This window comes from Arachis stenosperma, chromosome 4 (genome assembly GCF_014773155.1).
Source record: "Arachis stenosperma cultivar V10309 chromosome 4, arast.V10309.gnm1.PFL2, whole genome shotgun sequence".
Taxonomy (NCBI): domain Eukaryota; kingdom Viridiplantae; phylum Streptophyta; class Magnoliopsida; order Fabales; family Fabaceae; genus Arachis; species Arachis stenosperma.
In genome coordinates this window covers 109,645,115-109,667,415 of record NC_080380.1, presented here as the reverse complement: position 1 = coordinate 109,667,415, position 22,301 = coordinate 109,645,115, and the positions used below count along the sequence as shown (strand labels likewise).

Sequence of the window (22,301 nt, the reverse complement as noted above, 5' to 3'; positions counted from 1 at the left end):
ATTTATACGCTTTTTGGCATTGTTTTTAGGTAGTTTTTAGTAAGTTCAAGCTACTTTTAGGGATATTTTCATTAGTTTTTATGTTAAATTCACATTTCTGGACTTTACTATGACTTTGTGTATTTTTCTGTAATTTCAGGTAATTTCTGGCTGAAATTGAGGGACTTGAGCAAAACTCTGAAAAAGGCTGACAAAAGGACTGTTGATGCTGTTGGAATCTGACCTCCCTGCACTCAAAATGGATTTTCTGGAACTACAGAACTCCAAATGGCGCGATCTCAACGGCGTTGGAAAGTAGACATCCAGAGCTTTCCAGCAATATATAATAGTTCATACTTTATTCAGAAATTGACGACGTAACTTGGCGTTGAACGCCAAGTACATGCTGCTGTCTGGAGTTAAACGCCAGAAACACGTCATGATCCGGAGTTGAACGCCCAAAACACGTTATAACTTGGCGTTCAACTCCAAGAAAAGCCTCAGCTCGTGGATAGATCAAGCTCAGCCCAAGCATACACCAAGTGGGCCCCGGAAGTGGATTTATGCATCAATTACTTACTCATGTAAACCTAGTAGCTAGTTTAGTATAAATAAGACTTTTTACTAATGTATTAGACGTCTTTTGACCACGTTTCATCTTTGGTCTCAGTTTTGTTTTATTCTTCATCTTAAGAGGCCATTGATCACGTTTTAGGGGGCTGGCCATTCGGCCATGCCTGAACCTTTCACTTATGTATTTTCAACGGTGGAGTTTTTACACACCATAGATTAAGGGTGTGGAGCTCTGCTGTACCTCAAGTTTCAATACAATTACTATTACTTTTCATTCAATTCTCTTTTAATCTTATCCCAAGATATACATTGTACTTCAACTTGATGAATGTGATGATCCGTGACACTCATCATTATTCTCACCTATGAACGCACGTGACTGACAACCACTTTCGTTCTACCTTAGACCGGGCGCATATCTCTTAGATTCCCCAACAGAATCTTCGTGGTATAAGCTAGATAGATGGCGGCATTCATGGGAATCCGGAAAGTCTAACCTTGTCTGTGGTATTCCGAGTAGGATCTTGGGAATCCGAAAAGTCTAACCTTGTCTGTGGTATTCCGAGTAGGATTCCGGTATTGAATGACTGTGACGAGCTTCAAACTCCTGAAGGCTGGGCGTTAGTGACAGACGCAAAAGAATCAATGGATTCTACTCCAACCTGATTGAGAACCGACAGATGATTAGCCGTGCTGTGACAGAGCATTTGGACCATTTTCACTGAGAGGATGGGATGTAGCCATCAACAAGGGTGATGCCTCCAGACGATTAGCCGTGCAGTGACAGCGCATAGGACCATTTTCCCGAGAGGATTAAAAGTAGCCATTGATGCTGGTGATGCCCTACATACAGCTTGCCATGGAAAGGAGTAAGAAGGATTGGATGAATGAAATAAAAAAGTAGAGATACGAGAGGAACACAGCGTCTCCATACGCCTATCTGAAATTCCCACCATGGAATTATATGAGTAACTATTTACTATCTTATTTTCCATTTATTATTAATTTTCGAAACCCATAACCATTTAATCTGCCTAACTGAGATTTACAAGGTGACCATAGCTTGCTTCATACCAACAATCTCTGTGGGATCGACCCTTACTCACGTAAGGTATTACTTGGATGACCCAGTACACTTGCTGGTTAAGTTGAACGGAGTTGTGAAAAGAAAGTGCTGAGTTAGTTTTTAGGCACATGCCAAAGAGCCATTATTGTTGATCACAATTTCGTCCACCAAGTTTTTGGCGCCGTTGCTGGGGATTGTTCGAGTATGGACAACTGACGGTTCATCTTGTTGCTCAGATTAGGTAATTTTCTTTTCAAAAACTTTTTCAAAATTTTTCTTTTCTTTTTCGTTTTTCCAAAAGTATTTTCGAAAAAAAATCCAAAAAAATTAATAAAATCATAAAAATAAAAAATACTTTGTGTTTCTTGTTTGAGTCTTGAGTCAATTTTTAAGTTTGGTGTCAATTGCATGCTTTAAAAATTTTTCTTGCATTTTTCAAAAATCCCATGCATTCATAGTGTTCTTCATGATCTTCAAGTTGTTCTTGATAAGTCCTCTTGTTTGATCTTGATGTTTTCTTGTTTTGTGTTGTTTGTTGTTTTTCATATGCATTTTTTGTTTGTTAGAGTCCATGCATTAAAGATTTCTAAGTTTGGTGTCTTGCATGTCTTCTTTGCATCAAAAAATTTTTCAAAAATATGTTCTTGATGTTCATCATGATCTTCAAAGTGTTCTTGGTGTTCATCTTGACATTCATAGTGTTCTTGCATGCATCTTGTGTCTTGATCCAAAATTTTCATGTTTTGGGTCATTTTTGTGTTTTTCTCTCTCATCATTAAACATTCAAAAATAAAAAAATATCTTTTCCTTATTTTTCTCATAATTTTCGAAAATTTGAGTTGACTTAGTCAAAAATTTTTAAAAATTAGTTGTTTCTTACAAGTCAAGTCAAATTTTCAAAAATTTAAAAATCTTATCTTTTCAAAATCTTTTTCAAAAATCATATATTTTCCAATTTTTCCTCTTTTTCGAAAATTTCAAAAATCTTTTTCAAATTATTTTCAAAATCTTTTTCTTATCTTTATATCATATTTTCGAAATTACACTAACATTTAATGTGATTGATTCAAAAATTTGAAATTTGTTACTTTCTTGTTAAGAAAGGTTCAATCTTTAAGTTCTAAAATCAGATCTTTTAGTTTCTTGTTAGTTAAGTAATTTTAAAAATTAAATCTTTTTCAAACATATCTTTTTATCCTTTATCTTATCTTTTTCAAAAATTTTATCTTTTTTCAAAACTTGATTTTAAAATATCTTATCTAACTTCTTATCTTCTTATCTTTTTAAAATTTGATTTTAAAATCTTTTTCAACTAACTAATTAACTTTTTGTTTGTTTCTTATCTCTTTCAAAACCATCTAACTACTTTTCCCTCTCTAATTTTCGAAAATATCTCATCTCTTTTTCAAAATTTTTTTTGTTTTAAATTTTAATTTTAATTATATCTTGAATTTTCGAAAATACTAACCCCTTTTTCAAAATTATTTTCGAAATTTCCCCTCTCTTTTCTTATTCTATTTAATTATTTAATTACTAACACTTCTCTTCACCTCCCCTATCCTTACTCTTTATACAGACTATTCATTTTTCTTCATTCTTCTCCCCTCTCTTTTTCTACTAACATAAAGGAATCTCTATACTGTGACATAGAGGATTCCTCTTCCTTTTCTTGTTTTCTTCTATTTCATATGAGCAGGAACAGGGAAAAAGGCACTCTTGTTGAAATTGATCCTGAACTTGAAAGGACTCTGAAAAGGAAACTAAGATAAACTAAATTACAACAATCCAGAAACAACCTTTCAGAAATTTTCGAACAAGAGAAGGAGATGGCAGCCGAAAACAATAATAATGCAAGGAGAATGCTTGGTGACTTTACAAAGCCAACGTCCAAATTTGATGGAAGAAGCATCTCCATTCCTGCCATTGGAGCCAACAACTTTGAGCTGAAACCTCAGCTAGTTGCCTTAATGCAACAAAACTGCAAGTTTTATGGACTTCCATCTGAAGATCCTTATCAGTTTTTAACTGAGTTCTTGCAGATCTGTGAGACTGTAAAGACGAATGGAGTTGATCCTGAAGTCTACAGACTCATGCTTTTCCCTTTTGCTGTAAGAGACAGAGCTAGAATATGGTTGGATTCACAACCTAAGGATAGCCTGGACTCCTGGGATAAGCTGGTCACAGCCTTCTTGGATAAATTCTTTCCTCCTCAAAAGTTGAGCAAGCTGAGAGTGGATGTTCAAACCTTCAAACAAAAAGATGGTGAATCCCTCTATGAAGCTTGGGAAAGATACAAGCAGCTGACCAAAAGATGTCCATCTGACATGTTTTCAGAATGGACCATATTAGATATATTCTATTATGGTCTATCTGAATTTTCGAAAATGTCACTGGACCATTCTGCAGGTGGATCTATTCACCTAAAGAAAACGCCTGAAGAGGCTCAAGAACTCATTGATATGGTTGCAAACAACCAATTCATGTACACTTCTGAGAGGAATTCCGTGAATAATGGGATACCTCAGAAGAAAGGAGTTCTTGAAATTGATGCTCTAAATGCCATATTGGCTCAGAACAAAGTGTTGACTCAGCAAGTCAACATGATCTCTCAAAGTCTGAATGGATGGCAACATGCATCCAACAGTACTAAGGAGGCAGCTTCTGAAGAAGCTTATGATCCTGAGAACCCTGCCATGGCAGAGGTTAATTACATGGGTGAACCTTATGGAAACACCTATAACTCATCATGAAGAAATCATCCAAATTTCTCATGGAAGGATCAACAAAAGCCTCAACAAGGCTTTAACAATGGTGGACGCAATAGGCTGAGCAATAGCAAGCCTTTCCCATCATCTTCTCAGCAACAGACAGAGAATTCTGAACAAAACACTTCTAATTTAGCCAATCTAGTCTCTGATCTGTCAAAGGCCACTTTCAGTTTCATGAGTGAAACAAGATCCTCCATTAGAAATCTGGAGGCACAAGTGGGCCAGCTGAGTAAGAAAGTCATTGAAACTCCTCCCAGTATTCTCCCAAGCATTACAGAAGAGAATCCAAAAGGAGAGTGCAAGGCCATTGATGTGATCAATATGGCCGAATGCACAAGGGAGGAGAAGGACGAAAATCCTAGTGAGGAAGACCTCCTGGGACGTCCCTCAAGCAAGAAGGAGTTTCCTATTAAGGATCCAAAGGAATCTGAGGCTCATATAGAGACCATAGAGATTCCATTAAATCTCCTTCTGCCATTCATGAGCTCTGAAGACTATTCTTCCTCTGAAGAGGATGAAGATGTGACTGGAGAGCAAGTTGCTCAATATTTAGGAGCTATCATGAAGCTGAATGCCAAGTTGTTTGGCAATGAGACTTGGGAAAGTGAACCTTCCTTGCTCATTGGTGAACTAGACACCTGGATTCAGAAAACTCTACCTCAAAAGAAACAAGATCCTGGCAAGTTCTTAATACCTTGTACCATAGGCACCATGACCTTTGAAAAAGCTCTATGTAATCTGGGGTCAGGGATAAATCTTATGCCACTCTCTGTAATGGAGAAGCTGGGGATCATTGAGGTACAACCTGCCTTGTTCTCATTACAATTGGTAGACAAATCATTGAGACAAGCTTATGGATTAGTAGAGGACGTGCTAGTAAAGGTTGAAGGCCTTTACATCCCTGCTGATTTCATAATCTTAGACACTAGGAAGGAAGAGGATGATTGCATCATCCTTGGAAGACCTTTTCTAGCCACAGCAGGAGCTGTGATAGATGTCAACAGAGGTGAATTAGTCCTTCAATTGAATGGGGACTACCTTGTGTTTAAGGCACATGGCCATCCCTCTATGACAAAAGAGAGTAAGCATGAAGAGCTTCTCTCAGTTCAGAGTCAAGAAGAGCCCCCACAGTCAAACTCTAAGATTGGTGTTGGGAGGCCACAATCAAACTTTAAGTTTGGTGTTAAGACCCCATATCCAAACTCTAAGTTTGGTGTTGGGACTATACAACATTGACCTGATCACCTTGTGGCTCCATGAGAGCCCACTGTCAAGCTATTGACATTAAAGAAGCGCTTGTTGGGAGGCAACCCAATTTTATTTATCTAATTTTTATTTTATTTTATTGTTATTTTGTGTTTTATTAGGTACATGATCATGTGGAGTCACGAAAAAAATATAAAAATTAAAAACAGAATCAAAAACAGCAGAAGAAAAATCACACCCTGGAGGAAGCACAGACTGGCGTTCAACGCCAGTAAGGAGCATCTGGCTGGCGTTCAACGCCAGAACAGAGCATGAAACTGGCACTGAACGCCAGAAACAAGCAACATCCCAGCGTTTGAACGCCAGGAATGTGCCTAGAGGAAAAACTGGCGCTGAACGCCAGTAACAAGCATGAAACTGGCGTTCAACGCCAGAAACATGCTTTACATGGGCGTTGAACGCCCAGAACGTGCACCACTCGGCGTTTAAACGCCAGAATGGTGTGCAAAGGCATTTTACATGCCTATTTGGTGCAGGGATGGAATTCCTTGACACCTCAGGATCTGTGGACCCCACAGGATCACCTCAGGATCTGTGGACCCCACAGGATCCCCACCTAACATATTCCCACCTTACCTCCTAATCCTAGTTTTACTCTTCCCCATATCACACTTCCCAAAAACCCTTCACCAATCACCTCAATCTCTCTTCCCAATCACTTATTCACCACTCACATCAATCCACTCTTCCCCATAAACCCCACCTACCTTCAAAATTCAAAAACATCTTCCCACCCAATCCCACCCTAAATGGCTGAAACTTCACTCTCCCCTCTCCCTATATATACCTTTCCATTTTACTTCATTTTCCCACAACACTACCCCCTCTACTATACCTTGGCTGAATCCATCTCCCCTTACTCTCCTCCATCTTTTTCTTCTTCTTATTCTCTTCTTTCTTCTCTTCCTCGAGGGCGAGCAATATTTTAAGTTTGGTGTGGTAAAAGCATAAGCTTTTTGTTTTTCCATTACCATCAATGGCACCTAAGGCCGGAGAATCCTCTAGAAAAGGAAAAGGGAAGTCAAAAGCTTCCACCTCCGAGTCATGGGAGATGGAAAGATTCATCTCCAAGAGCCATCAAGACCACTTCTATGATGTTGTGGCAAAGAAGAAGGTGATCCCTGAGGTCCCTTTCAAGCTCAAGAAAAATGAGTATCCGTAGATCCGACATGAAATCCGAAGAAGAGGTTGGGAAGTCCTAACCAACCCCATGCAACAAGTCGGAATCTTAATGGTTCAAGAGTTCTATGCCAATGCATGGATCACTAGGAACTATGATCAAAGTATGAACCCGAGTCCAAAGAATTATCTCACAATGGTTCGGGGGAAATACTTAGATTTTAGTCCGGAGAATGTGAGGTTGGCATTCCACTTGCCCATGATGCAAGGAGATGAACGCCCCTACACTAGAAGGGTCAACTTTAATCAAAGGTTGGACCAAGTCCTAATGGACATATGTGTGGAAGGAGCTCAATGGAAGAGAGACTCCAAAGGCAAGCCAGTTCAACTAAGAAGACTGAACCTCAAGCCTGTGGCTAGAGGATGGTTAGAGTTCATTCAACGCTTCATCATTCCCACTAGCAACCGATCTGAAGTTACTGTGGATCGGGCCATCATGATTCATAGCATCATGATTGGAGAGGAAGTAGAAGTTCATGAAGTCATCTCCAATGAATTCTACAAAATAGCTGAAAAGCCCTCCACCATGGCAAGGCTAGCTTTTCCTCACCTTATTTGCCATCTATGTTACTCAGCTGGAGTTATCATAGAAGGAGACATCTCCATTGAAGAGGATAAGCCCATCACCAAGAAGAGGATGGAGCAAGCAAGAGAGACCCTCCACGGTTCTCAAGAGATGCATGAGGAAGCTCATCATCAAGAAATCCCTGAGATGCCTCAAGGGATGCACTTTCCTCCCAACAACTATTGGGAACAACTCAACACTTCCTTAGAAGATTTGAGCCACAATGTTGAACAATTAAGGGTGGAACATCATGAGCACTCCATTATTCTCCATGAAATAAGAGAAGACCAAAGAGCAATGAAGGAGGAGCAACAAAGGCAAGGAAGGGACATAGAAGAGCTTAAGAACATCATTGGTCCTTCAAGAAGAAGACGCCACTAAGGTGGATTCATTCCTAGTTCTTATTTCTTCTATTTTTCGTTTTTTTATGTTATATGTCTATTTATGTTTTGTGTCTCTACTTCATGATCATTAGTATGTAGTAACCATGTCTTAAAGCTATGAATAAAATCCATTAATCCTTCACCTCTCTTAAATGAAATATGTTTTAATTCAAAAGAACAAGAAGTACATGAATTTCGAATTTATCCTTGAATTTAGCTTAATTATATTGATGTGGTGACAATACTTTTTGTTTTCTGAATGAATGCTTGAACAGTGCATAATTTTTGATCTTGTTGTTTATGAATGTTAAAACTGTTGGCTCTTGAAAGAATGATGAACAAAGAGAAATGCTATTGATGATCTGAAAAATCATGAAATTGATTCTTGAAGCAAGAAAAAGCAGTGAAAAGTAAAAAGCTTGCGAAAAAAATAGAAAGAAAAAGAAAAAAGGCAAACAGAAAAAGCCAATAGCCCTTAAAACCAAAAGGCAAGGGTAAAAAGGATCCAAGGCTTTGAGCATCACTGGATAGGAGGGCCCAAGGAAATGAAATCCAGGCCTAAGCGGCTAACTTAAGCTGTCCCTAACCATGTGCTTGTGTCATGAAGGTCCAAGTGAAAAGCTTGAGACTGAGTGGTTAAAGTCGTGATCCAAAGCAGAAAGAGTGTGCTTAAGAGCTCTGGACACCACTAACTGGGGACTCTAGCAAAGCTGAGTCACAATCTGAAAAGGTTCACCCAGTTATGTGTCTGTGGCATTTATGTATCCGGTGGTAATACTGGAAAACAAAGTGCTTAGGGCCACGGCCAAGACTCATAAGTAGCTGTGTTCAAGAATCAACATGCTTAACTAGGAAAGTCAATAACACTATCCAAAATTCTGAGTTCCTAGAGACGCCAATCACTCTAAACTTCAAAGGAAAAAGTGAGATGTCAAAACTGTTCAGAAGCAAAAAGCTACAAGTCCCGCTCATCTAATTAGAATTAATATTCATTGATATTTTGGAATTTACAGTATATTCTCTTCTTTTTATCCTAATTGATTTTCAGTTGCTTGGGGACAAGCAAAAATTTAAGTTTGGTGTTGTGATTAGCGGATAATTTATACGCTTTTTGGCATTGTTTTTAGGTAGTTTTTAGTAAGTTCAAGCTACTTTTAGGGATGTTTTCATTAGTTTTTATGTTAAATTCACATTTCTAGACTTTACTATGAGTTTGTGTGTTTTTCCGTAATTTCAGGTAATTTATGGCTGAAATTGAGGGACTTGAGCAAAACTCTGAAAAAGGCTGACAAAAGGACTGCTGATGCTGTTGGAATCTGACCTCCCTGCACTCAAAATGGATTTTCTGGAACTACAGAACTCCAAATGGCGCGCTCTCAATGGCGTTGGAAAGTAGACATTCAGAGCTTTCCATCAATATATAATAGTCCATACTTTATTCGGAAATTGACGACGTAACTTGGCGTTGAACGCCAAGTACATGCTGCTGTCTAGAGTTAAACGCTAGAAACACGTCATGATCCGGAGTTGAACGCCCAAAACACGTTATAACTTGGAGTTCAACTCCAAGAAAAGTCTCAGCTCGTGGATAGATCAAGCTCAGCCCAAGCATACACCAAGTGGGCCCCGGAAGTGGATTTATGCATCAATTACTTACTCATGTAAACCCTAGTAGCTAGTTTAGTATAAATAAGACTTTTTACTAATGTATTAGATGTCTTTTGACCACGTTTCATCTTTGGTCTCAGTTTTGTTTTATTCTTCATCTTAAGAGGCCATTGATCACGTTTTAGGGGGCTGGCCATTCGGCCATGCCTGAACCTTTCACTTATGTATTTTTAACGGTGGAGTTTCTACACACCATAGATTAAGGGTGTGGAGCTCTGCTGTACCTCAAGTTTCAATACAATTACTATTACTTTTCATTCAATTCTCTTTTATTCTTATCCCAAGATATACGTTGTACTTCAACTTGATGAATGTGATGATCCGTGACACTCATCATCATTCTCACCTATGAACGCGCGTGACTGACAACCACTTCCGTTCTACCTTAGACCAGGCGCATATCTCTTAGATTCCCCAACAGAATCTTCGTGGTATAAGCTAGATAGATGGCGGCATTCATGGGAATCCGGAAAGTCTAACCTTGTTTATGGTATTCCGAGTAGGATCCTGGGAATCCGGAAAGTCTAACCTTGTCTGTGGTATTCCAAGTAGGATTCCGGTATTGAATGATTGTGACGAGCTTCAAACTCCTGAAGGCTGGGTGTTAGTGACAGACGCAAAAGAATCAATGGATTCTACTCCAACCTGATTGAGAACCGACAGATGATTAGCCGTGCTGTGACAGAGCATTTGGGCCATTTTCATTGAGAGGATGGGATGTAGCCATTGATGAGCGGATAATTTATACACTTTTTGGCATTGTTTTTAGTATGTTTTTGGTATAATCTAGTTAGTTTTTAGTATATTTTTATTAGTTTTTAGTTAAAAATCACTTTTCTGGACTTTACTATGAGTTTGTGTGTTTTTCTGTGATTTCAGGTATTTTCTGGCTGAAATTGAGGGACCTGAGCAAAAATCTGATTCAGAGACTGAAAAGGACTGCAGATGCTGTTGGATTCTGACCTCCCTGCACTCGAAGTGGATTTTCTGGAGCTACAGAAGCCCAATTGGCGCGCTCTCAACGGCGTTGGAAAGTAGACATCCTGGGCTTTCCAGCAATATATGATAGTCCATACTTTGCCCAAGATTTGATGGCCCAAACCGGCGTTCAAAGTCACCCTCAGGAATCCCAGCGTTAAACGCTGGAACTGGCACCCAAATGGGAGTTAAACGCCCAAACTGGCATAAAAGCTGGCGTTTAACTCCAAGAAGAGTCTCTGCACGAAAATGCTTCATTGCTCAGCCCAAGCACACACCAAGTGGGCCCGGAAGTGGATTTTTATGTCATTTACTCATCTTTGTACACCTTAGGCTACTAGTTTTCTATAAGTAGGACCTTTTACTATTGTATTAGACATCTTGAGATCTTTGAATCTTTTGATCATTGGGAGGCTGGCCTCACGGCCATGCCTAGACCTTATGCTTATGTATTTTCAACGGTGGAGTTTCTACACACCATAGATTAAGGTGTGGAGCTCTGCTGTACCTCGAGTATTAATGCAATTACTATTGTTCTTCCATTCAATTCCGCTTGTTCTTGTTCTAAGATATCACTTGCTCTTCAACTTGATGAATGTGATGATCCGTGACACTCATCATCATTCTCACTTATGAACAAGGTGACTGACAACCACTTTTGTTCTACAAGCAACCAAGGCTCTAGTGAATGTCTCTTGGATTCCTGATTGCACGATGCATGGTTGATCGCCTGACAACCGAGTGCTCGCCTGACAAACGAGCCAACCATTCCGTGAGATCAGAGTCTTCGTGGTATAGGCGAGAACTGATGGCAGCATTCAAGAGAATCCGGAAGGTCTAACCTTGTCTGTGGTACTCTGAGTAGGATTCAATGATTGAATGACTGTGACGTGCTTCAAACTCCTAGCAAGCGGGGCGTTAGTGACAGACGCAAAAGAATCAATGGATTCTATTTCGGCCTGACCGAGAATCGACAGCTGAATTTCGCGTGCCGTGACAGGGCATATGCAATCGTTTTCACTGAGAGGATGGGAGGTAGCCATTGACAACGGTGAAACCATACATGAGCTTGCCATGGAAAGGAATAAGAAGGATTGGATGAAGACAGTAGGAAAGCAGAGAGACGGAAGGGAAGGCATCTTCATGCGCTTATCTGAAGTTCCTACCAATGAATTACATAAGTATCTCTATCTTTATCTTTTATGTTATTTTCGTTCATCACCATATCCATTTGAGTTTGCCTGACTAAGATTTACAAGATGACCATAGCTTGCTTCATACTAACAATCTCTGTGGGATCGACCCTTACTCACGTAAGGTATTACTTGGACGACCCAGTGCACTTGCTGGTTAGTTGTGCGAAGTTGTGTAATGCCATGGAATTGAGCTACCAAGTTTTTGGGACTCATGACCGGGGATTATGAGAGTTGTGAAAAGTATTGTTCACAATTTCGCGCACCAAGTTTTTGGCGCCGTTGCCGGGGATTGTTCAAGTTTTGAGCAAGCTTTTTGTCCGGTAACATCAGTGCCAAAATCCGGCAACAGCACCAAGTTTTTGGCGCCGTTGCCGGGGATTGTTCAGTTTGGACAACTGAAGGTTCATCTTGTTGCTTAGATTAGGTATTTTTTTTTCGAAATTCTTGAAGATGAATTCTAGAGTTTCATGATGATTTGTTGAAGTCTGGCTGGCTGAGAAGCCATGTCTAATCTCATTGGACCGAGGTTTCAACTTATCATCACAAGAGCTTGTTGATTTTTATCAATCTTGCTTTTGGAGCAGTGATCTGCTAAGGCTTGGCTGGCCTTTGGCCATGTCTAGTGTTTTGGACCGAAGCTTTCTTCGAAAGCTTGGCTGGCTGTGAAGCCATGTCTAATTCCTGGACCGGAGTCTTAGACTAGCATTGCACTGATTCCTGGAATTCTCATTAAGAATTTTGATATCTTTTTCCACTTAATTTTCGAAAAACACAAAAAAATAAAAAATCATAAAATCCAAAAATCTCTTGTTTGAGTCTAGTGTCTCATCTTAAGTTTGGTGTCAATTGCATGCATTCATTCATGTGTCTTAGTGATCTTCAAGATGTTCTTGATGATTTACTTGCTCTGATCTTTGAATTCTATTGACTTGAGTGTTTTGTGTGTCTCATATGCATTCTCATTAGTGTCAGTAGTATACAAACTGCTAAGTTTGGTGTTTTGCATGCATTGTTATTTGATTTTAGTTGCATTATGATTATTAAAAATCCAAAAATATTTTTTTTATTATTTGTGTCTTTTCAAGTCAATAATACAGAGAATTAAAGATTCAGAACATACAGCAGAGGAATTGCACAGAAAAAGCTGGGCGTTCAAAACGCCCAGTGAAGAAGGACAGACTGGCGTTTAAACGCCAGCCAGGGTACCTGGTTGGGCGTTTAACGCCCAAAAGGGTATAGTTTTGGGCGTTAAACGCCAGAATGTGCACCATTCTGGGCGTTTAACGCCAGGATGGCTAAAGGGGGAAGATTTTGTTTTCAAATCAAATTTTTTTAAGTTTTCAAAAGTTTTTCAAAATCAAATCTTTTTCAAATCATATCTTTTCAATCAAATGTTTTCAAAATCAATTTCTTTCCTTTTTCAAAGATACTTGCTATCAACTAATGATTTGATTCAACAAATCAAGTATGTTGCCTTTTCTGTTGAGAAAGGTTTAATGTTTGAATCATATCTTTTTCTTGATAGCCAAGTTATTAATTTTCAAAATCAAATCTTTTTAAAATTGTTTTCAAATCATATCTGCTCAATCACATTTTTTTAAACCAATCATATCTTCTTAACCACATCTTTTTCAAAATAGTTTTCAATCAAATCTTTTTGATTTCTAATTTCAAAATCTTTTTCAAAAATCATTTTATTTCTTTCCCACTTTCATTTTCGAAAATTAAGTAATGTTTTTCAAAAAAATATTTTCAAAATTTTTCACTTAATTTTCGAAAATCACTTCCCTTCTTCTCACATCCTTCTATTTATGGACTAACACTATCCCCCAATGCAAAATTCGAACCCCATCCTCTTTGATAAGTTCGAATTTTCTACTTCTGTCTTCTACTCTTCTTTTCCTCTGACACCTAAAGGAATCTCTATACTGTGACATAGAGGATTCCACATTTTCTTGTTCCATTCTCTTTCTTATGAGCAGGAGCAAAGACAAAGGCATTCTTGTTGAGCCTGATCCTAAACCTGAAAGGACCTTGAAGAGAAAGCTAAGAGAAGCCAAAGCACAACTCTCTTTAGAGGACCTGACCGAATTCTTCAAAGAAGAAGAACACATGGCAGCCGAAAACAACAACAATGCAAACAATGCAAGGAAGGTGCTGGGTGACTTTACTGCACCTACTCCCGACTTCTATGGGAGAAGCATCTCTATCCCTGCCATTGGAGCAAACAACTTTGAGCTTAAGCCTCAATTAGTTTCTCTAATGCAACAGAATTGCAAGTTCCATGGACTTCCATTGGAAGATCCTCATCAGTTTTTAGCTGAGTTCTTGCAAATCTGTGACACTGTCAAGACTAATGGGGTAGACCCTGAGGTCTATAGACTTATGCTGTTCCCTTTTGCTGTAAGAGACAGAGCTAGGACATGGTTGGACTCACAACCTAAAGAAAGCCTGGACTCATGGGAAAAGCTAGTCAATGCCTTCTTGGCAAAGTTCTTTCCACCTCAAAAATTGAGTAAGCTTAGAGTGGAAGTCCAAACCTTCAGACAGAAGGATGGAGAATCCCTCTATGAAGCTTGGGAAAGATACAAACAATTAATCAGAAAGTGTCCTTCTGACATGCTTTCTGAATGGAGCATCATAGGTATTTTCTATGATGGTCTCTCTGAACTATCCAAGATGTCTCTGGATAGCTCTGCTGGAGGATCTCTTCATTTGAAGAAGACGCCTACAGAAGCTCAAGAGCTAATTGAAATGGTTGCAAATAACCAATTCATGTACACTTCTGAAAGGAATCCTGTGAACAATGGGACAAATCAGAAGAAAGGAGTTCTTGAGATTGATGCTCTGAATGCCATATTGGCTCAGAACAAGATATTGACTCAACAAGTCAATTTGATTTCTCAGAGTCTGTCTGGAATGTAAAATGCACCAAGCAGTACTAAGGATGCTTCATCTGAAGAAGAAGCCTATGATCCTGAGAACCCTTCAATAGAAGAGGTGAATTACCTAGGAGAACCCTATGGAAACACCTATAATTCTTCATGGAGAAATCACCCAAATTTCTCATGGAAGAATCAAGAAAGACCTCAACAAGGTTTCAACAACAATAATGGTGGAAGAAACATGTTTAGCAATGGCAAGCCTTTTCCATCATCTTCTCAGCAACAGACAGAGAGTTCTAAGCAGAATACCTCTGACTTAGCAACCATGGTCTCTGATCTAATCAAGACCACTCAAAGTTTCATGACTGAAACAAGGTCCTCCATTAGGAATTTGGAGGCACAAGTGGGACAGCTGAGCAAGAAAGTTACTGAACTCCCTCCTAGTACTCTCCCAAGCAACACAGAAGAAAATCCAAAAGGAGAGTGCAAAGCCATTAACATGGCCGAATTCTGGAAGGAAGAAGAGGCAGTGAACGCCACTGAGGAAGACCTCATTGGACGTCCACTGGCCTCCATTGAGTTCCACAATGAGGAACCATGGGAATCTGAGGCTCAAAATGAGACCATAGAGATTCCATTGGAATTACTTCTGCCTTTCATGAGCTCTGATGAGTATTCTTCCTCTGAAGAGGATGAGTATGTCACTGAAGAGCAAGTTGCTAAATACCTTAGAGCAATCATGAAGCTAAATGACAAGTTATTTGGAAATGAGACTTGGGAGGATAAACCCCCTTTGCTCACCAAAGAACGGGATGACTTGTCTAGGCAGAAACTGCCTCAAAAGAGGCAGGATCCTGGGAAGTTTTCAATACCTTGTACTATAGGCACCATGACCTTCAAGAAGGCCTTGTGTGACTTAGGGTCAAGTGTAAACCTCATGCCCCTCTTTGTAATGGAGAAGCTAGGGATCTTTGAGGTGCAAGCTGCAAAAATCTAACTAGAGATGGCAAACAACTCAAGAAAACAAGCTCATGGACTTGTAGAGGATGTTCTGGTTAAAGTTGAAGACCATTACATCCCTACTGATTTCATAGTCCTAGAAACTGGGAAGTGCATGGATGAATCCATCATCCTTGGCAGACCCTTCCTAGCCACAGCAAAGGCTGTGATTGATGTTGATAGAGGAGAGTTAATCATTCAAGTGAATGAAGAATCCTTGGTGTTTAAGGCCCAAGGATATCCCTCTATCACCATGGAGAAGAATCATGAAGAGCTTCTCTCAAAACAGAGCCAAACAAAGCCCCCACAGTCAAACTCTAAGTTTGGTGTTGGGAGGCCACAATCAAACTCTAAGTTTGGTGTTGAACCCCCACATTCAAACTCTAAGTTTGGTGTTGGGAGGTCCCAACATGGCTCTGAGTATCTGTGAGGCTCCATGAGAGTCCTCTGTCAAGCTAATGACATTAAAGAAGCGCTTGTTGGGAGGCAACCCAATGTTTTATAATTAACTATTTTCTTTTGTTATTTTATGTCTTTTGTAGGTTGATGATCATAAGAAGTCACAAAATCAATGAAAAAAGCAAAAACAGAATGAAAAACAGGAAGAAAAATAGCACACCCTGGAGGAAGAACCCACTGGTGTTTAAACGCCAGTGAGGCTAGCAGTTGGGCATTTAACGCCCAGTCTGGCACCATTCTGGGCGTTTAACGCCAGAAAGGGGCACCAGACTGGCGTTAAACGCCAGAAAAGGGCAAAAACCTGGCGTTAAACGCCAGGAATGGGCACCAGCCCGGCGTTTAACGCCAGAAATGGCACAAAACGTGATTTTGAATGCCATTTGGTGCAGGGATGACTTTTCCTTGACACCTCAGGATCTGTGGACCCCACAGGATCCCCACCTACCCTACCACTCTCTCACCTCTTCCCCAAAAACCCCTCACCTATCAAACCCCCTCTTTCTCTTCACCACTCACACCCATCCTTCAAAAAACCCCACCTACCCCTCCATTCAAATTCAAACCACTTTCCCACCCAAACCCACCCTCAAATGGCCGAACAACCCTCTCCCCCTCTCCTATATAAATCCTCCTTCACTCCTTCATTTTCACACACCTTAAACACCATATCTCTCCCCTTTGGCCGAATACAAAGCCATTCCCTTTCTCCTCATTTCTTCTTCTTCTACTCTCTTCTTTCTTCTTTTGCTCGAGGACGAGCAAACATTTTAAGTTTGGTGTGGTAAAAGCATTGCTTTTTGTTTTTCCATAACCATTTATGGCATCCAAGGCCGGAGAAACCTCTAAAAAGAGAAAAGGGAAGGCAAAAGCTTCCACCTCCGAGTCATGGGAGATGGAGAGATTCATCTCAAGGGTGCATCAAGACCACTTCTATAAAGTTGTGGCCTTGAAGAAGGTGATCCCCGAGGTCCCCTTTTCACTCAAAAAGGGTGAATATCCGGAGATCCGACATGAGATCCGAAGAAGAGGTTGGGAAGTTCTTACCAACCCCATTCAACAAGTCAGAATCTTGATGGTTCAAGAGTTCTATGCCAATGCATGGATCACCAAGAACCATGATCAAAGTGTGAACCCGAATCCAAAGAATTATCTTACTATGGTTCGGGGGAATTACTTGGATTTTAGTCCGGAAAGTGTAAGGTTGGCATTCAGTTTGCCCATGATGCAAGGAGATGAACATCCTTACACTAGAAGGGTCAACTTTGATCAAAAGTTGGACCAAGTCCTCACAGTCATATGTGAAGAGGGCGCACAATGGAAGAGAGATTCAAGAAGGAAGCCGGTTCAACTGAGAAGGCATGACCTCAAGCCCATCACTAAGAAAAGGATGGAGCAAACAAGAGATCCCACTCATCATGAAATCCCTGAGAAACCTCAAGGGATGCACTTTCCTCCACAAAACTACTGGGAGCAACTAAACACCTCCCTAGAAGAGTTGAGTTCCAACATGGGACAACTAAGGGTGGAGCATCAAGAACACTCCATCATCCTCCATGAAATTAGAGAAGATCAAAGAATCATGAGGGAGGAGCAACAAAGACAAGGAAGAGACATTGAGGAGCTCAAGCACTCCATAGGATCTTCAAGAGGAAGAAAGAGCCGCCATCACTAAGGTGGACCCGTTCTTTAATTTCCTTGTTCTTTATTCTTCTGTTTTTCGAATTTCATGCTTATGTTTGTCCATGTTTGTGTCTTATGATCATTAGTGTCTCAGTGTCTATGCCTTAAAGTTATGAATGTCCTATGAATCCATCACCTTTCTTAAATGAAAACTGTTTTTATCACAAAAGAACAAGAAGTACAGGATTTTGAATTCATCTTTAAAACTAGCTTAATTAGTTTGATGTGGTGGCAATGCTTTTGTTCTCTGAATGTATGCTTAAACAGTGCATATGTCTTTTGAATTTCTTGTTCATGAATGTTAAAATTGTTGGCTCTTGAAAGAATGATGAAAAAGGAGACATGTTACTGAGGATCTGAAAAATCATAAAAATGATTCTTGAAGCAAGAAAAAGCAGTGAATACAAAAAAAAAAAGAGAAAGCAAGCGAAAAAAAAAACGAAAAAAAGGGGAGAAAGAAAAAGAAAGAAAAAAAGAAAGAATAAAGTTGTGATCCAAGGCAAAAAGAGTGTGCTTAAGAACCCTGGACACCTCTAATTGGGGACTTTAGCAAAGCTGAGTCACAATCTGAAAAGGTTCACCCAATTATGTGTCTGTGGCATGTATGTATCCGGTGGTAATACTGGAAGACAGAGTGCTTTGGGCCACGGCCAAGACTCAGTAAGTAGCTGTGTTCAAGAATCATCATACTTAACTAGGAGAATCAATAACACTATCTGGATTCTGAGTTCCTAAAGAAGCCAATCATTCTGAATTTCAAAGGATAAAGTGAGATGCCAAAACTGTTCGGAGGCAAAAAGCTACTAGTCCCGCTCATCTAATTTGGAGCTAAGTTTCATTGATAATTTGGAGTCTATAGTATATTCTCTTCTTTTTATCTTATTTGATTTTCAGTTGCTTGGGGACAAGCAACAATTTAAGTTTGGTGTTGTGATGAGCGGATAATTTATACACTTTTTGGCATTGTTTTTAGTATGTTTTTGGTATAATCTAGTTAGTTTTTAGCATATTTTTATTAGTTTTTAGTTAAAAATCACTTTTCTGGACTTTACTATGAGTTTGTGTATTTTTCTGTGATTTCAGGTATTTTCTGGCTGAAATTGAGGGACCTGAGCAAAAATCTGATTCAGAGACTGAAAAGGACTGCAGATGCTGTTGGATTCTGACCTCCCTGCACTCGAAGTGGATTTTCTGGAGCTACAGAAGTCCAATTGGCGCGCTCTCAACGGCGTTGGAAAGTAGACATCCTGGGCTTTCCAGCAATATATGATAGTCCATACTTTGCCCAAGATTTGATGGCCCAAACCGGCGTTCAAAGTCACCCTCAGGAATCCCAGCGTTAAACGCTGGAACTGGCACCCAAATGGGAGTTAAACGCCCAAACTGGCATAAAAGCTGGCGTTTAACTCCAAGAAGAGTCTCTGCACGAAAATGCTTCATTGCTCAGCCCAAGCACACACCAAGTGGGCCCGGAAGTGGATTTTTATGTCATTTACTCATCTTTGTACACCTTAGGCTACTAGTTTTCTATAAGTAGGACCTTTTACTATTGTATTAGACATCTTGAGATCTTTGAATCTTTTGATCATTGGGAGGCTGGCCTCACGGCCATGCCTAGACCTTATGCTTATGTATTTTCAACGGTGGAGTTTCTACACACCATAGATTAAGGTGTGGAGCTCTGCTGTACCTCGAGTATTAATGCAATTACTATTGTTCTTCCATTCAATTCCGCTTGTTCTTGTTCTAAGATATCACTTGCTCTTCAACTTGATGAATGTGATGATCCGTGACACTCATCATCATTCTCACTTATGAACAAGGTGACTGACAACCACTTTTGTTCTACAAGCAACCAAGGCTCTAGTGAATGTCTCTTGGATTCCTGATTGCACGATGCATGGTTGATCGCCTGACAACCGAGTGCTCGCCTGACAAACGAGCCAACCATTCCGTGAGATCAGAGTCTTCGTGGTATAGGCGAGAACTGATGGCAGCATTCAAGAGAATCCGGAAGGTCTAACCTTGTCTGTGGTACTCTGAGTAGGATTCAATGATTGAATGACTGTGACGTGCTTCAAACTCCTAGCAGGCGGGGCGTTAGTGACAGACGCAAAAGAATCAATGGATTCTATTCCGGCCTGACCGAGAACCGACAGTTGAATTCCGCGTGCCGTGACAGGGCATATGCAATCGTTTTCACTGAGAGGATGGGAGGTAGCCATTGACAACGGTGAAACCCTACATGAGCTTGCCATGGAAAGGAATAAGAAGGATTGGATGAAGACAGTAGGAAAGCAGAGAGACGGAAGGGAAGGCATCTTCATGCGCTTATCTGAAGTTCCTACCAATGAATTACATAAGTATCTCTATCTTTATCTTTTATGTTATTTTCGTTCATCACCATATCCATTTGAGTTTGCCTGACTAAGATTTACAAGATGACCATAGCTTGCTTCATACTAACAATCTCCGTGGGATCGACCCTTACTCACGTAAGGTATTACTTGGACGACCCAGTGCACTTGCTGGTTAGTTGTGCGAAGTTGTGTAATGCCATGGAATTGAGCTACCAAGTTTTTGGGACTCATGACCGGGGATTATGAGAGTTGTGAAAAGTATTGTTCACAATTTCGCGCACCAGCCATCAACAAGGGTGATGCCTCCAGACGATTAGCCGTGCAGTGACAGCGCATAGGACCATTTTCCCGAGAGGATTAAAAGTAGCCATTGATGCTGGTGATGCCCTACATACAGCTTGCCATGGAAAGGAGTAAGAAGGATTGGATGAATGAAATAAAAAAGTAGAGATACGAGAGGAACACAGCGTCTCCATACGCCTATCTGAAATTCCCACCATAGAATTATATGAGTAACTATTTACTATCTTATTTTCCATTTATTATTAATTTTCGAAACCCATAACCATTTAATCTGCCTAACTGAGATTTACAAGGTGACCATAGCTTGCTTCATACCAACAATCTCTGTGGGATCGACCCTTACTCACGTAAGGTATTACTTGGATGACCCAGTACACTTGCTGGTTAAGTTGAACGGAGTTGTGAAAAGAAAGTGCTGAGTTAGTTTTTAGGCACATGCCAAAGAGCCATTATTGTTGATCACAATTTCGTCCACCAATAGTATGGTAATAATAAGGAATAGTAGGGTATGATTAGAAATGCTTTATGCTTTGAGTACTTAAAAGGTTAGTGAATTAATGCAGATAATGATTTTAGATAATTGGGATAAATTGTGGCTATGAACTTTGATGGTTTTGAAACGGATGAGGAAATCATCGTTGATACGTAATTGGATTTAGATGATGAATGAGTGCAAGTCGTCGTGTTTGAGAGATGAGTACTATGATATTTGGTCATGGTGGCCTTGGATTTAGATTGAGATTTATAATGATTGGTTTTGAAAGACAAAATTGAAAACCATTAAATTGAAATGCTGATGTTGTATTGAGATTAGTTTGAGAGAACCTGTGACGGGTGGTAAGCTCTAGTTTTTAGGGGAGGTGCTGTCGAAATTTCCCAAGAATTTGAAAGAGTGTTGGTTATGATTTCGAAAATGATTTTTTATTTGAGTAACTTTAACAAAAGAGATGTGTTTCAAATGCTTTTATAAATTATTAAAGAAAATCGGATTCTTATGATTTTGTTAACTTGTTATTTCAAACTCATTTGACTTTTAAAAACGAAGAGAGTTTTGATTAATTAGTCAAAAACTTTAAAACAGCAATTTATATAGAAATTCGAGAGCTTGGGAATAAGAAAGTAAGTCTGGAGGTTATGCTTGGAGTTGAGCTATGATTAGTAGTAATTGGCTTGACAGAAAGAGGTGATAAGGATGAAGTATGATTAAGGTATGGTGATGATTTTTTTGTTATAGTGATGTGGGATCATAACTATGATTAATGATGATGGTGATATTATTGATTACATGATTTGAGATTTAATAAGATGTGAGTTGATGAGATTATTAGAGTAATGAATGAGGCTGTTGGTCGGCATTCGACGAATGATCAAGATCCTCGGAGATAAAGGAATCAGAGCGCAGCAACGGAAGCGCGCAGAGTAAAAAGGTCATTAGGACTACTATGCGTTGGATATAAAGGCAGACTACGCTCACGTACTCGTGGTGGTAGATAGAATTTTCGAGGGCGAAAATTTTTGTTAAGGGGGTAGAATGTAAAACCCGGTCTAACCCTAATTAATTAAATAATAAATTAGATATAAGCGAAAATGGTTAGAAAAATTAGCAATCAAAATTTAATAATTTAATAATGATATTTGGATTCAGTGAATTTTTCTGAGTCAGAAAACATAGTTTTCTGCGTAAAAATGCGCATTGAAATTTTGACCGGCAGTACCGGTTGAGATCTGTCTGGTACTGCAGCTGGAAAAAAGTGATTATAAGTAAATAAGGCTAACAAATTAGGATTTATAATTAGGACAAGTAAAAATATTTAAGATGCGATTTAAAGTGCTAATCTTGAAAGTTTCGACCCAAAATTGGGTTAACGGACAAAAATAAGTGAACCGGGTCCAAGTGGGCCCAAGACCCAATATATATAAACATTAGTTATGAGCATTTCAGCTCATTTACCCTAAAGGAAGAGGGTAGGGGCGCTGAAATAGAGAAGGGAGGA

At 39.6% G+C, this 22,301-nt stretch overlaps 1 non-coding gene across 1 annotated transcript; it reads right to left on the bottom strand.

Moving 5' to 3' along the window:
• Positions 1–14,138: 14,138 nt before the first annotated feature.
• LOC130977458 (small nucleolar RNA R71) lies at positions 14,139–14,246 on the bottom strand. The gene has a single exon (XR_009085148.1). It is a non-coding gene; the product is annotated as a small nucleolar RNA R71 (small nucleolar RNA).
• Positions 14,247–22,301: the final 8,055 nt, after the last annotated feature.